Genomic DNA, 13,246 nt, shown 5'->3' on the forward strand with positions numbered 1-13,246 from the left:
GTAAAATTATGTTCTGAATTGCTCTACATGTTTCAAGAGTAAAGAGACTATAAATCAATGGGATGTTCCAAGTCTGTTGGTTTGGAAGGAGGAGGTCTGCAACCCAGTACACATGATCAGGCGAATTCTGCACTAGATCAGGAAGTTTGTTAGTTAACTCAGGGATCTATGTATCATGAATGAGGCTAGTAGTAGTTCCGTGTCCTATCTGCCAAATTATATTGTTATACATCGTCTCTCTTATGTCTAAAATAGACCTCGAAGGGAGTTGGTATATGAGGAGCGAATATCTTAGGGGTACCTTTACTGAAGAAGATAGAGGGCTTACTGAAGTTGACTAGTTGCCCTGAAAAAAAAACAGTAAGTATTCATAATATTATGGATAGCTTGGAGGTTGTCTTGAGTGGCTTTCCCAAACTGAATGAGGTCGTCGGCGAACAGGAAATGCGAGATTGTGGGACTAAAATTGTTGATCTTGTAACCTTTGTAAGAACCTTGTAACTCATCATAAGAAATAAGGAGTGATAAAGCTTGTGTAACTAGGAGTAAAAGGTATGGTGACAGTGGGCACCCACCCTTGCCTTAGACCCCGAGTCGCTGCAAAATCCCCCTAGAGACTACCGTTGATATTAATTTTATAGTGAGGGGTACATGAAAGAATGAGCTCTAACAAAGGGCCGAAAAAACTTGTGGCGATCAGGACTTGTTTTAGGAAGTCCCAATTAACCCGGTCGTAGGCTTTGGCCATGTTGATTTTTAAAGAGAAAGTCCCCTTTCGGGCTTTAGATTGCTTCATAGAATGCAGAAGTTCCTGAGTAAATACAATATTGTCTAGGACTTGTCTACTTGGGACAAATGCATCTTGGGTCCAAGATATGACATCTTCTATGTAGGGATGAATTCTGTTCGCAACTATTTTAGTGATAAATTTATAAATTGAGTTGCAAAGGGCAATAGGCCGAAATTCAGAGGTCGTGTTAGGATGTCTCACCTTAGGGATCAATGCAATGGTGGATAAGTTGATCATTGTTCTAATTTGCACCGATGGATTTCCTCAAGGTGTAATAATCCCTCCTGAATTGAACTTTCGATAACTAAAGAATTTGTTGTTGAGTCCTGATATTGTATATCATTGAGTCGTTTGTGTAGGATCTTCATTCTGTTGGAAAGGTGGCCAAATGCATGTTTACTCCAGTCTCTAATGGAGTCTTTAACCCCTTTGACTCTGTCGTAGAAGGATTCTCGAGTGTTATTCCATTTTATTTTGAAATACCGTGTGGTATTGATCATGTTTTGACCAGAACACTTCGAATTTGTTAATCGTTTGCACTGCGTGGCCTTCTGTCTTAAGTTTAAGCAATATTGGAGAATGATCGCTATTATATCTTGGGAGGTGGAAAAGACCACTATCAGGAAATTGTAGAATCCAGGAATAATTGCATAAGGCTATGTCCAGTCTTTCTCTTGTTAAGTGGTCGTATGATCTGCCGTTGGTCCATGTATAAGCGGGACTATTGAAGCCCAAATCCATCAAACCCGCTTGAAATACGAAAGATTTAAATTGAATAGGAAAAGGGATAGATGTAAAACAACCCCATTTTTCCATGTTTGATGTAACGTTACATGTTTGATGTAACGTTATTTAGGTCACCTATACAGCAATTGTTGAGTTTTCTTTTGAGTATCTCAACATTTATTGTTGTACCTCAATTGGTCCACATCATCGTTTTATATATTAAAATAATAAACAAAGAGTAAATCCAAAATAAATGGTGAGTTTTTTTAGTGTTGCATTGGAGAAGTATTTTGAGTTAAGTATCTCAATAGTGCTACCTTGGAAAGAGAAACTCAACTCATACTTGACACATTAAATTAATTGAGTTTTTGTTGAATGTTGTATTGGAGATGCTCTTGGTCAATGGCAAAGAAGACCGATTCAAATCAAAATATTAACTTTCCAATATGATTTACAGGGAGTGAGAAACTTCAAGCTTCAAACACCTGAAACAAAGCAAAATTCTCCGAGCCAGTTCTTCAAACACCTTCAAAACCTTAACATTAAAAGGGTTAATTCCATTTTAGCCCCCTAAAGATGACCAACTGACCAAAATGGCCCCCTAAAGATGACCAGTTTCTAATTTGGCCTCCTTTTTCGTTTTTCCGTCTATTGCTCCGTTAGAGGTTAAAGACATGTTACTTTCTTGTCAAATCTACCCTTCTAACCATTTCTTCTTTGTCAGGTTAAACTTTTCAGGTCGCAACTCCCAAAGCTAATTAATACTTGTCAAAAAATCACCTAGACTACCATTTTTCTTATATTTTCTCTCTCTAACTTCACTCCAGTCTTCCATGACTCTTAACTCACAAAGAAAGGAATATCTTACTTTCTCTCTCTAACTTCTCTCTCTCTAACTTTAGATAAGAAATTTTGGGAGGTCAAGTTAATTTTCCATCATTTATGGTTCCCATAGGCCATAACACTTGCTGGATCTTAAAGTTGATGATTCAATTAAGGTATAAATTTGAAAACTGGGGTAGTGGATTTCAGATGGATGATTTTGAATTCAACTCTCTCAATAATTTAAATAGGACTCAGAGACTCATTCGTGTTTGATTCTATAAGAACTTTATGTTGCCGTAGCTAAAGAGAAGAACTCGGCCACTAATGTTCATAAGTTAACAGATTAAGGAATGACTAAAGAGGAATGTATTACAGAACTTCCACTCAATATTCATATATAAGCGAAAATATGATTAGCTTAACAGATAATTATAAAATCATCATGAATCATGATGCCTATCTGAAGATTGACTTTGGTACTTGTATGCTAACATTATTATGTATCTGTTTAGTGATTAAGCTTGAAATTTGTAGCAAACAAAAAGAAGATCATGATCTTTGATCTTTGATCTGGTTCAAGTTGTAGTCTCAATTCAAAGATTTTAGAGAGAGAAAGTGAAAGTTTATTGCTCTTTGATTTTCATTATCAAATAATAAATGCACACACCTTCAACACTGAATATGCAATCTTAATCCATAATATCATCTTCTTATGGTTCGAATTTAAGATGTCGACCAACCACAACTGCTTATGCTCCTTGGTCTGCTCAAAGTCCACTATAAGTCCAATTTTTTTTTTCAGATTTCATAGTCAAATCCATCTCCTAAATGACCTTACACATTCTCTCTCTTGAAATCCAATTTAGGATTATCCAAGGTAAACAAATGTAATATATATTTCTCATTTTCTTACAATTTCACCAAAATGAGTAGAGGGAAAATGAGAGAGGATAAAAGAAAGAAAGCACTAAGAGTGAAGGCAGACCAAAATTAACAACCAAAAAAATCCAAATGCAAGATGTAAAGAACCATTCTAAAGCTTTTGGTGGTTTTAATGGAGGTTTTGGAGTTTGGTTAATTCTATTTTGGCCCCCTAAAGATGACCAACTGACCAAAATAGCCTCCTAAAGATGACCAACTTCCAAAATAGCCCCCTAAATTATTTTTCCGTCCATTTGTCCGTGAAACATTAATATCTCTTTTTTGTGTTACCAATTTTACCCTTCTGACATTAATTATCTACTATTTATGGTCTCAAAAACATTAACTAATAAGTCTTGTCAATTCATTACTAACTTTCTTCTTTCTCTAAACAATTAAATTTTTTTATTTTTAGTTAGTGTTTCTTCTCTCTTCATATCGTCAAAAGTTCTTACCCACATCTTCATCTTCAATATTTACACCATCTTTGTCATCACAATCTTCCATATTTTCTTTTAGATTTTTCTCCTAATCACTTTTTCTAAGTTTATTTTTTCTCATAAATCGCCACTCTAGCAAGTTGAAGATTGATTATATTTAGGTGAAGAAAAGGTAAAGATTTGTTGCTTCAAAAGGCCTAATCTAGAGAGAGAAAGTATGAAGAAGGAAAAAAATCAACTAATGTACGAAAAAACCAACTAATCTATAATTTTTTAGGGTTATTACAATTAGAATGTTGAAGATAAAATAAATGTTGAAGAAGTTGATGTTGAAGATAAAAAAGATATGTTTGCGATGTTGGTGATGAAGATAAAAAAGAACTGTTTAAGATGATGATAGGTTCATCTCTAAAGATGATGATGAAGATAAAAAAAATGTTGAAGATGATGGAGATAAAAAAAAATGTTGAAGATGATGATAATGAAAATGTTAAAGGTGATGATAATGAAAATGTTGAAGATGATGATGAAGATGTAGATAAAAATAAATGTCTAAGGTGATGAAGGTGGAAATGAGAAGATGTTCAAGATAATGGAGGAAATGAAAAAGATTAATAAAGAATAAAAAAGACACAAATTGTTGAATGAAAATGGTAAAATAATAAATGACATGATTTGTAAATTGTGATTAATGATCTTGGGACCATAAACATTGAGAGTAATGACAAGAGGGTAAAACTGGTAATGAAAAAGAAAAAAGATTAATGTCTAAAGGTAAATAGACGGAAAAGTGATTGAGGCTATTTTGGAAGTTGGTCATCTTTAGGGGGCCATTTTGGTGAATTGGTCATCTTTAGGGGGCAAAATGGAATTAACTCTTTGGAGTTTTAATGGAAATTGGTTGAAATGAAGAGAGATAAAGGTTTAGTAGAAATTTAAAGAGTTGATGTGAAGCTGGAGAGAGAGAAGAAAAAAAATGAAAATTGAGAAAAGCAAACTGATTTGACATGTTATAAAGAGTCTTGAGATTCCAAATATTTTGAGCTGACACAGGTAGGGGTATTAATGGAAAGAAAATGCCACCTCATTAACGTCTAACGGTGCAATAGACGGAAAAACGAAAAAGGGGGCCAAATTGGAAGCTGGTCATCTTTAGGGGGCCATTTTGGTGAGTTGGTTATCTTTAGGGGGCCAAAATGGAATTAACTCACATTAAAATTAAATAAGCAAAAAAAAATTCAAATCAAAACATTTTTTGATCTGTATCCAATGAAAGAGAAGACAAATTCAGACCAAAATATTAACCTATCAGAACAACTTTTGAATACGTAACTAATGAGAAAGAAGACAGATTCAAACCAAGACATTAAAGAGTTAATTCCTATTTGACCCCCTACTTTGCGACCAGGTTCCTTTATGGCCCCCTATTTTCTGTAAATTCAAATATGGCCCCCTTTTTTTATGTAAATGTCATAATTATCATTCTTATAAATATTTTCTTAACATAAAAAAAAAAACTTGAATTCCACCTCACTTCCCTCTCTACCACACATATCTCTCCACATCACCTCTCTCTCTCTCCAACTCACCTCTCTCTCTCTCCAACTCACCTCTCTCTCTCTACACCTCACCTCTCTTTCCAACTCACATCTCTCTCTCCATCTCGCCTCTCTCTCCAACTCACCTCTCTCTCTCTCTACACTTCACCTCTCTCTCCAATTCACATCTCTCTCTCCAAGTCACTCCTCACTTCACCGACGAAGGTCTCCGATCGGAAAATTTTAATATGAACATAACAAAATTAAGATATTGAGATTGAATGAAAACGAACGATCAAAGTAAAAGAAATTACTAATCTATAGGAGATCCACTGGAGTTAAAAAAAACTGTAAATTAAGAAAAAAAAATGTAGCAGTATTTAAAAAGAAGCAAACAATTGGCATTTAATGACAAATGATTTTCTGTAAGAGGTCTCAACATTAATCATCAACCTAAATGACCTAAAAAAACAGATTGAATCCAACTCAAGTCTTAACGTGCGTAAAGAGTTCCATAGACATAAAGACAAATTAAAACTAAATATTGGTAATAGGTTAGTTTCAATTTAATGGAGCTCTATAAAGATGATCTAAAACAAAAGATAAATTCGGCCTAAATCACCATTAACATCAACCATTATATTAGACTCATTGTTGATAATAGGTTAGTACAAACTTATATCTATGATATCAACTATCATATAAACTAATATCGCCGTTAATCACTAAGAAGCATGTGAAAATGTTTGGGTGATGAATAAGATATATGCAGAGGACATATTAGACAAAAAAATCTATAAATCCGATGGTAAGAATAATAATAGACCTCTCTCCCTAATTCTGACAAGCGAAAACTTGAAACAAAAACTACCAGAGAATCACAATAGTTTCAGAGATTGCAAGACAAAATGTATATAAAGATAGAATTAGGGCTTTAGCTGAATGAACAATTTAGGTCAATGTTACCTATGTTGCCAATGGAAGGAGGAAGTAGAATCAAGTTTCATTTGGAAGAAAGAGAGAGACATAGTGGAAGAGCAAGGGATGTTCGATTGAAGAGAAAGATAGTGGAAGAACAAGGGATGCGCGATTGAAGATGAAGCGCTTATTTTAGACATTTGGACCATCATTTTGGATGAAGGGACAGTCAGATTATATGAACCAAACTAAATCAGTGGTTTGGATTAAAATCGATATGCTTTGGGACAGACAGATTGTAGCTTTTGTCTAAGTCCAAGTATTTGTCCTAATAAGCAGTCCTAGTCACTAAAAGTATCATTCATTTTGTCATAGTCACATTGATCTGATTTGTAATATAAATACTTTAACTTTTAGGAATCGGAGTTATGGTGAAACCATTTAAAAAACATATAAAATTGTTTTATGTACAATCACAATTAATTTTTGTTTTTTCGTCTGCCAACAATAAGTCCTTGGGTTTAAGTTTGAAGTTACTATTTTAGTTTTTGGGTTTTTTTTTCCGGCGAATGAGCCCTTCCTTCGCCGGAGTCCCCTTTGGTTTTGAATTGGATGAAGTTCTATTTGAGTTTTCTATGTCTTAGGTTTAAGTTTGAAGTTACTATTTCTCTTTGAGAGTGAGATGGATGGGTTTCATACGATCGGTGTAGATCATCATGAGAGACACTAATCAAATTAAAGGTTTCAAAGTCGACCTACGAAGAGAAGATCGTTTTTGGATCTGGTTCGTAAATGAATAACTACGAAGATCTGGGTTAAAAGAATAAATCACACGACGGGATTTGACAAAGTAATCTTTCATCGAATTGGTATCAATTCTAGTATCATCATGCAACTTCATCTTATTAGTATTATTTTATTATCGATGATCTTATATGATCTTTAATTTGTGACATTTAGGGTCTTTTCATTCTCGATTTTAAGAATCTCTTTTTTCGACCTTTAGGGTCTTTTCTTTGAGTCTGTGTCTTGTCAATTCCTTTCCCTTCATGGGGCACTTTAGATTTGAAAGATCTGTGAACTTTACTTAGGTAACTCGCATGTAGTTCTCAGAGGAATAACAATTATTTATCATGTAATCTTGTGATTGTTATCACTTATGAATGGAATTATGGTTTAATAAAAAAAACAATAAGTCCTTGGGGGTATAAAAGGGATACAAGGCTACTTTGGTAAGTTTATTTTTCTCTTTCTATTGTTGTCATGTTTTATTTTGTCTCAAATTTTAAAAACGCTGAGTAGTTCAAGTTCTATCGAGGTATGCCAACTGTGTGAGGAACCACACACTGCAACAAAATGCATGTGGATGTAATCAAGGTACCATGTTAGTACGTGCATCGGCATCCGAAAGTTACACGTATGCGAAGGACATTCAACACTTGTTAGTAGGTGCCCTGTTAGTACTACCAACTTTAAATATACTTACAAACAATATGCACCTCTAAATCTGACTAATTTCGTAGGAATACGCAAAAGGTGGATTTTATGCTTGAAGATTATTAACCAACACAAGGAGGAGATAGTCAAGCATCAACAAAAAGAAGCGATACATTTAGAAGCTATATATACAACACCGACACATTGGGGATTATTGACAGACACTTGTTGGGCATTGTACAACATTAACAACCAAAACAATGAATACTGTAGCCACTGAGGATAACTTACAAACACATGGTGAAAGTGGAGCCTAGCCAAGATTAACAAACCAATAACACATAAGATGAATTCAACATGTAAATTGACAAATAAGCAATACATAAGATAAATAACCGTAACAATGAAGATAAAGTATGAATAAACACATGGTGAACATTGTTAAACAAAGTAACTAATGCATAAGATTAAGGTAAAACCCTAGCCAAAATTGACAAATCAACAACGGATAAGGTAAATCTAACATACCAAAATAGACAAACAACCAAAACATAAGATAAAACAATGTAATTATGAAGTCGAAATAAGGTATAACCCTAGTAAGATCAACAATAACTCAATCATTCAAAAAATCTAGACAAGATGAAAGAAAACAACACATGATATGAAATAAAGTAACAATGAAGATAAAATTTCCCAAAACCCTAGCCAAGATGAACTTACCTCAACAATTGGAAAAACCCTAACCGAGCACCCAATTTTCCCCAAGTTTTCGGTTAAGAACATGAAGAGATTTTCATACTTAAACCTTCGTATGGAAGCAAAGATTGAAGATGCTTCGAGATTAATGTCCAATTAGAGTGATTTCAGCCAAAAAACTCGAAGAAGAAATGGTAGAATGGATTAGAGATTAGAATGCTCGAACGAGAGTTGTAGAGAGAGAAAGCAGGAGTCGCGTCTGATTGAGACTTGGCAAATTTGAAGGCAAAAATTGATGGCAAAAATTGATGGCAAAAATTGATGAAGAAATGGTAGAATGGATTAGAGATTAGATTCCTCCTTCCCTCTCGCGTTACAACATTGATGGCAAAAATTGATGAAGAAATTGATGACCTGGTGTTACAAAGCTGATGAAGAAATTGATTATGGAATTCACCCCTCTTTCCTTTCTTCATTTCTCCAAATCGAAATGGTGAATCTTAGCAGAAGAATTTCATCTTCTTGGTTTAGGGATTTAGGGTTTCCTTCCTTTGTTTTTAATGGGTTTCTAATGGTTTTTAATTGTTTTCTTTCCAGGTTCAGGAGTTTAGGGTTTTGATGAATCATGGCAGAAGATTTGGTTGTTAGTTCAAAATGGTGTTGTTTTCTTTTCAGCTTCAGGTGTTTAGGGTTTTGATTATGGAATTTCATTTCTTCACCTCTTCAATTCTTCATCAAATTATTATTCAATCAAATAGATTATGGTTTTTAATTGTTTTCTTTCAGGTTCAGGTGTTTAGGATTTTGATGAATCATGGCAGAAGATTTGGTTGGTAGTTCAAAATGGTGTTTAGGGTTCGTGGTTATTGTTTCATTTCTTCATTTATTCAATCAAATTGATTATGGAATTTCATTTCTTCACCTCTTCAATCAAATTGATTATGGAAGAAGAATTCATGAATCATGGGAGAAGAATTCATGAATCTTGGCAGGCAGGTTTCATTTCTTCTTCTCTTCTCGCTCTTCTTTCATTTCTTCTACGATATAGGGTTTTGCTTTATGAAATTGATTTAGGGTTTTGTTTTATGAAATTGATTATCAATTTGATTATGGATTTTCATTTCAGGTTCAGAGGTTTAGCATTTTCATGTATCATGGCAGAAGAATTCATGAATATATATATATATATATATATATATATATATATGTATATACTCTGGGTTTCCTATATGTGTTTCAGCAAAGCTTGTTATATTCATTACTAATTTATGCCATTTTACATACAATAATGCGGTCCACCAAGGTGTTTCAACACTTCTAAGGCCTACCTCAGCACCGTTAAACTCTTTTTTACTGATTCAAAATCTTATGATAGTTACCTGCCTTTGGGAACAGTAACTATGGAAAACCACTATCTTTTTGCCTCAATGAGGTGAAGAGGAGACCTTGATGTGAAATCTAGTCAACCTAAATAATAGGCTAACTAGACCAAAATAAAACTCGCAAGTGCACTAACCGTATGTGAATATGGTATGTATTACGAAGTCGATCCCACGAGGATTTGTTTGGAATTAAACCTAAACCTAAAATTTACTAACAAACTAGGAAAGTGGACAATCTATTTTAGAGAAGATATTTGAAAAACTAAAAAATTGGAGAATTTGGAAAACAAAATAGGTAGCAAACAAAATAAAGTTGTGAGGAAAAACTATGAGATGGTAAATCTAGGATATTGGAATTCACCACTAACAATCATATTCGAATCTAATATCTAATTCAAATCATTATCCCTCTTTGATAACTCAAAAATTGTTAGAAATCAATCTTCAATTTTCGGAAGATAAAACAATAAAAGACCTTTCTCAATTAACTACACCCATAACCCACTTCACTTAAAACATCATGCAATTAAGAATTAAGTTGTTAGTTTCTTAGGCTAACCGAAGTACGATTAATTGTAACACATTAAGGCACATTAGAAGAGATAATAATATAAATATGGTACTAGAATTTAAATAATCTTGTTAGGGTTTCATCCTCTATCCTAGTGGAAGAGTTAGAAACTCATGGATATTAAATACATGGTTCAATAATAATAAACAAGCAAAAGAAAAGAGAAGAGAGAAAAAGATAAAACCGAATTGATAATTGATGAAGCCCGTTACTCCCGTCTTTCTCCAAAAATTATCTACAATTGTAGCTCAAGAATCTCCCAAAATTATACTCCACAAGAAGCTAATAAGTCTCTTGTGTTGCTCCTCTAAAGTTGAACTCAATGTTGGTGTGTGGAGTTGTGTCTAAATTCCTTGGGTTGGTTAGCTTTTGTAATGTCCTAGTAGTTAAAGATTTGGAAACCCATATGTTAGAAACCACACAAAATTGGAAACAGTAGGTTTTAATGGTTAACCGAATATTACAAGGGAATCGCCGCCTCACTGTTGCTGCTTCCACTGAATTAGAAGTAATGCTGGAGGCGGTCCAAAAGTACTGCTATGAGCAAACTTTGAATTCTTCTCGTGCCACGGACATAGAAGATCCCTTTAATTTAAATTAAGCTTTTAAGTGGGACCCACATAATATATTTGGCACCAAGTAATTGATGATGTCATAGTGATGTCATCACTATTATAATTTCTCCTTCACGTGCCCAGCAATGCCCACTTCCACTGTGGTTCAAATTTGAGTCCACCAGACCTTAGTATTTGAAGTCCAAACCTCATATGAAATCTCTAATTTCCAAATACATCTTATATTAACTATTCTCTTGAACGGCTTCAACCCTCAAGCACCAAATCATAGATCCAGTTTGATGTTTTCACCAACTTCTTATAATTATTAACTTCTTTGTATCTTTAGGAGTTTCCTACAAAAACCATGCAACTTAACTAATTCCACAAAAATTAACACGTAAAGATTGTAAAATAAAGCCCAAAAAGGGAGTACTTTACGTACTCATCAAACATCCCCAAACTTACATTTTGCTAGTCCCTGAGCAAAACAGAAAAATACTATACTAATAAAAACAAATTCCTAACTCACTTTCGCAGGCAATCGCGATTGCACTTAGCACGTGCAACAAGCCGTTAAACCCCTAGGTTTCCCCTAGTGGACGAGTTGTGTCTCGTGAGAGTTTCCAGTGAATATACCCACAAAATTCGTATTCCAAAATACAATAGGGTTCAAACTATTTAGAGTATAGAAGGAGTCAAAGTAGAATTTAGTTCGTGCAACGTCAGACTTTAGAAAGCCAATAGAAGAAAATCAAAGTTTAAGACACTATTCAAGTACTAAAATTTTCTCACTAGTAATCTAGACTCAAAGTATCTGTTGCAAGCCAATACGAGCACCATTTCAGTTCTGAGAAAACAAAACTTCAATCCCTTTCATAATACATTTCGTCTCGACTTCAGCCTCACGGACATACCCTCAGAAATAAAAATCACTTGGAATGGTTTACTCGCATGTGTGAGTATGAGTATGGAAAATGACTTAACACATAATTTTCAAAAGGATTAAAATTTTAGATGAACGATCTCATGGAAGGAATTCAACCACTTTACTAAGGGTGGGGAAGCTCAGTCATCTTCTCACATGATTAACTATCTAACAGTACCGTCCTAGAGGTAACGGATATGATGTCGAAATGGAATTTTTGGTTTTTTGAGGATATAGACTCTTTGATATCATCGGAACTTTACTCCTTTGAAAATTTATTCTTTTTCATCTTCTTGTGGTTGTAACATTTTTTTCAATAGAGATCTTCACATCTTCTCCCTTTTCTTTTATTGATTCCTCTCAGATTTCTTTTGGACTAAGTGGTACGGTTGTATGATTTGTTATCCTCTACTATGGTACTGTTTATCTAGTTTTTCAGACTACAAGCATGAGGTTTATTCGCATTCCTGATGACACCCTCAGTGGTTGGAGAATTTAACTCACGAGATCAAATGAGTTTTCTAAAAATTACGAGGTTGAGTAGCTCTTCATTCTACTCGGAGTTTATGCAGAAGAGATCACTCGAAGGACATAAAAAGGCTCAGAAGTCCTCACTGGGTTAAGTCTCCACTAATGATTAGTCTAGTTCTCTTAGTAGTGCTAGCTCATTACCTATATAGTACTCATATGGCTAGGTAACAAATAACCTTAAGGCTCGAAATTCGTGACAAAATCTTTGGACAAGGATAGTATAATAACTAAGATCTAAAGTTATTAACAAGATAAAATCCTCAACTAGCCTCACATAATTCTATCAACTCAAAAATTTTGAATTTTGAACTTTCTTGCATTTTGAAATAAGGGACAAATTTTTGTTCCCACATCCCCAAATTTAAACCGAACATTGTCCTCAATGTTCTAAAAATGAACAAAGAGAAATGTTAAAATAAATAAAAGGGTAAAAGGAAGGATATTACCAGATATCGGTGTCCCAAAACCTACCAAGTGTATAGGTTGCCTCCTAGTTAGCGTTAAGTTTAGTGTCCTCAGCCAGACCATGGTGACTCAAAGAAAAGAAAAATTACTAGACCTACTGGATTCCGGGTTGGTGACTCCCAGTAAAATAGTAATCGGAAAATCTTAGGGTCAACCCAGAATGTGAAATATCCAATTAGGTCTATTCTCACGTAAATGTAATGATATAACAGTTTAAATGAAACTCTTAGAGTGAATGAGCGATCCCCAAATGATGCTAAGATCACTAAGTTTGGCAATACACTAAAGAGGACAGACATTGGATAAAATGGATCCTCATAAACTCGACAAATGGGTAGAGAAATCGTGTTAGAATTGACAGGTATTTCCATGGGAGGGTCACGAGTTTCCGAAAGACATGGTGCAAAATAATCGAAGAGATTTTCAGGTTCACCTAGACCCACACTCAAACTAGGAGATTTTAAAGTAAGCTCATCAGGATGTTGCATTGAAATTTCCTCCAAGTTAGGTGCAAGATCCTC

This window comes from Eschscholzia californica, unplaced genomic scaffold (genome assembly GCF_041429995.1).
Source record: "Eschscholzia californica isolate CP2 unplaced genomic scaffold, dmEscCali1.0.p SCAF_2, whole genome shotgun sequence".
NCBI lineage: Eukaryota > Viridiplantae > Streptophyta > Magnoliopsida > Ranunculales > Papaveraceae > Eschscholzia > Eschscholzia californica.